This window comes from Aegilops tauschii, chromosome 5, assembly GCF_002575655.3.
Source record: "Aegilops tauschii subsp. strangulata cultivar AL8/78 chromosome 5, Aet v6.0, whole genome shotgun sequence".
In the NCBI taxonomy this organism is placed as follows: domain Eukaryota; kingdom Viridiplantae; phylum Streptophyta; class Magnoliopsida; order Poales; family Poaceae; genus Aegilops; species Aegilops tauschii.
In genome coordinates, this window is record NC_053039.3 from 136,465,183 (window position 1) to 136,469,548 (window position 4,366).

The following is a 4,366-nucleotide window of genomic DNA, read 5'->3' on the forward strand; positions in this document are numbered from 1 at the left end:
TCCATGATGATAATTTGAGTCACAGGTATAGCTATCGTGATTCTGTCATAAAATGTCAAGGATATACATGCATGATAGAAAATGTGACCTACTATGACAACACATATCATCACGGAAGTGTTTTTTTTCTTGTGTACGTTAGGAACAAAGCAAGTTTCTCATAGACAAAAGAAATTCCACAATAGTGATCGCTTAAAAACACCAACCAAGGCATACCATGTAAAGTAGCTAGATCATTGTCTGCGTTAGTCACCCGCTCAACTACCTACGTAGAGTTGAGCGTAAGCCTATGCCTTACACTTAATGAGAAAATAAATAATGATTCTGGTTGTAAGAATTAAAAAATTAGAGAAGGACTTGCATCAACGCAGCTGGCCATTAGGCAATGGAGAAGGCCATATGATCGATGTTAACACAAGGGATCACCATGCAACTAGGATGCATACAGAGCTTTGAATATATGAAAGCTCTCCTATGGACTAAGTGGGGATGCATCCAACTTGCTTGCTCATGCAGACCTCAAGCTTTTGAGGAAGCTTGTCATTGAAATATACAAGCCAAATTCTATAATGTAGGTTCCCCAAATATATGGAATTTACAGCTCATTAACCTTTCTACCTTATAATGCATGAAGTGGTACTACTTTGAAGCACTTTGTGTATACTAAAAAGGATAATGGTGTTTCTCCTTCTTTCATCATTGTTTTTTTTTCTCTTTCATTTTTTATTTTTTGTGGCACCTCTGTGGTGCATCTTGCATTTGGTCTCTCTCTCTCTATGTGTGTGTGTGTCGTTTTTTGGTAGGAGCAACACCTTACAATGATGAACATGACACACTCCAACTGAATGTAATCATAACTCAAACTCAATACACGAGAGCTTCTATATAAATGGCTCTTGCAGTGCACTAGGATGTGCAATGACCTAGTGTGGCATAGACATAAAAATGGAAAAGACATAAAAATATCATGTCAGCCATACTAAGCAAGGCAAATGACAATAAAAACATGTCTCCTGTCATGTAATATAATATGATGGTAGTGCATAACGATATACTCGGAATGGCTACGAAAATCCCATGATAGGAATGTATTGTTACTAAGAGGCTAGCAATAAAATATGAAATGGAAGTTCAAAGGTTTCAAATTCACATTAATCATAAAGAACTCAAACACTACACAAGGAAATACTCATTAAGATGGTCACACATGAAATACCTACATATGTTATGGGTGTTTTTAGTATGTGATGATCTTAGATGATTGATGAAGCAATATTGGTGGGGAGTGGACAAAGGTAGAAGAAAGAAGGGATGGCTTGCATGTGACAACAAGATTCGCCCAAAAATTATCGAAGGTATGGGGTTTCATGATATGAGATCATTTAATCAGGCCCTTTAATGGTGAACGTAGCATGGAAAACATTTTTTCCCTACGAAACACCCAAGATCTATTCTATGGAGATGCTAGAAACGAGAGGGGAGTGTTTCTACATACCCTTGTAGACTGAAAGCATTAACGATCTAGAGGTAGTGGTTGGCATAGTCATACTCGCATCACGGTCCAATCCGATCGAAGCATCGCACGAGCGGTGATACGTGCGTCTCCAACGTATCTATAATTTTTATTGTTCCATGCTATTGTATTATCCATCTTGGATGTTTTATATGCATTTATATGCTATTTTATATCATTTTTTGGGGCTAACCTATTAACCTGGTGCCCAGTGCCAGTTGATGTTTTTTCCTTGTTTTTGCCTTTACAGAAAATCAATACCAAACGGAGTCCGAACGGAATAAAACTTTACAATTATTTTTCTTGGACAACAAGACACCCACGAAGCTTTGGGAGGAGGCTAGAAGACCCACGAGGGGGCCACAAGCCCTGGGGGCACGGCCCAGGGGGGCTCACGTGGCTAGAGACTGCGTCGGTATTTCCCCAAAGAGGAAGGGATGATGTAGCACAACTACGATAAGTATTTCCCTCAATTGTGAAACCCAGGTATCAATCCAATAGGAGAACCAAGCAACACTATGTAAACGGTACATGCACACAAAGAACAAATACTTGCAACCCTACGCGTAAGAGGGGTTGTCAATCCCTCCTCGGGAAAAAGATTGATTGCTTTGTATAAGTTTGGGTAAATAGATCTGAATAAAACGAAAATAAAATAAGTAAAGAAAAAGTGCAGCAATGTATTTTTGGGTTTTTGGAAAAATAGATCTGAAAACAAAAGCGGCAAAAAATAGATCGGAAAGCAAATATGATAAAAGATAGACCCGGGGCCGTAGATTACACTAGTGGCTTCTCTCGACAAAATAGCATACGGTGGGTAAACAAATTACTATTGGGCGATTGATAGAAGAAAAATAATTACAATGATATCCAGACAATGATCATGAATATAGGCATCACGTGATTCTGCATCTACTACTATTACTCCACACATCGACCGCTATCCAACATGCATCTAGTGTATTATGTTCATGGAGAAACGGAGTAATGCAATAAGAACGATGACATGATGTAGACAAGATCTATTCATGTAGGAATAGACCCCATCTTGTTATCCTTAATAGCAACAATACATGTGTGCCTCTCTACCCCTTCTGTCATCGGGTGAAGACACCGCAAGATCAGACTCATCACAAAACACCTCTTCCCATTGCAAGAAAAATCAATCTAGTTAGCCTAACTAAACCAAAGATTTGGAGAAGAAATATGAGGCTATAAATAATCATGCATATAAGAGATAAAAGAAGACTCAAATAACTTTCATGGATATAAATCTGATCATAAACTCGAACTTCATCGGATCCCAATGAACACACCGGAAAAAGTCATTTCATCAAATAGATCTCCAAGAGACCATTGTATTGAGAATCAAAAAGAGAGAAGAAGCCATCTAGCTACTGCCTACGGACCCGTAGGTCTATGGTGAACTACTCATGCATCATCGGAGGAGCACCAATGAGGATGAGGAACCCCTCCGTGATCGTGTTCCCCTCCGGCAGAGTGCCGGAATAGGGCTCTAGATTGGATCACGTGGTTCTGGAACTTGCGGTGGCGGGAATTGTGTTTGGTCGACTCCCCTTGGGTTTCTAGAATATTTTGGTATTTATAGAGCTGAGAGGCGGTGGAGGAGACCCCAGTGGGCCCCACAACCCATCAGTCCGCGCCAGGGGCATCTGGCGCGTTCTGGTGTCTTGTGGGCCCCACAGGCCTCCCCCTGGTGCTTCCTTGGCTCCCAAGTTGTCTTCTGGTCCAAAGAAAATATCTAAAAAGTTTCGCTGCGTTTGGACTCCGTTTGGTAGGGATATTCTGCGAAGTAAAAAACAAGCAAAAAAATAGCAACTGGCACTGGGCACTATGTCAATAGGTTAGTCCCAAAAAATTATATAAAGTTGCTATAAAATGATTGTAAAACATCCAAGAGTGATAATATAACAACATGGAACAAGCAAAAATTATAGATACGTTGGAGACGTATCAGCATCCCCAAGCTTAATTCATGCCCGTCCTCGAGTAGGTAAATGATAAAAACAGAATTTTTGATGTGGAATGATGCCTAACATGTTCATCACATATTCTTTTCTTTTGTAGCATGGACATTTGGAATTTTAGATGGTTCAAAGCAATATTATATATTTGACATGAAGACTTCAATACTCAAGCATATCAACAAGCAACCATGCCTTTCAAAATATCAACACTAAAGAAAGTTATCCCTGGATCACCATGCTCAATCATTGTTTCATTCATGAAACACACTCGAATATTAGCTACATCCAATGCTCAAGTATGATCATAGTGCTCCCTAGTTGATGCTTTATAAGAGAAGATGGAGACTCAAAATATAAAATAAAAAATTGTATAAAAGTAAATAGAAAACTCCAGCCATGTTGTCTCAACATAGCCGGTCCCAAGCCCGGGTAAAGGAGGAGGGTTGTGATAGGCTTGGCGAGCCAACGTAAAAACTCAGCCACTCTTATGGAGGTGAAACCCAAAAGATTTTCGTTGGGGCGTAACCCTGTCAGCAACGCGCCACATAGGAACCCGGGTATGGTGGAAAATGGGCAAGCATCGGCCCGTCACCCCCTGCTGGCGCACCGTATCTTGATCCGAATACGGTGGCAAGTGAGCGAGGATTGGGTCGTCGCATCCTTAGTGGCGTGCTACATCGGCGCCCGGATGTAGTGCAAAATGAGCAAGGGTCTTCGCATTTGACTCGACGAGTGCGAAGGGTAAGGAAGATAGCCGAGCCTAGGAGGATTCGCTTACGTAGCTGGAACATAGGATCTCTGACAAGGAAGCTGCGGGAGCTAGTTGATGCAGCGGTGAGGAGAGGTGTTGATATCCTTTGCGTTC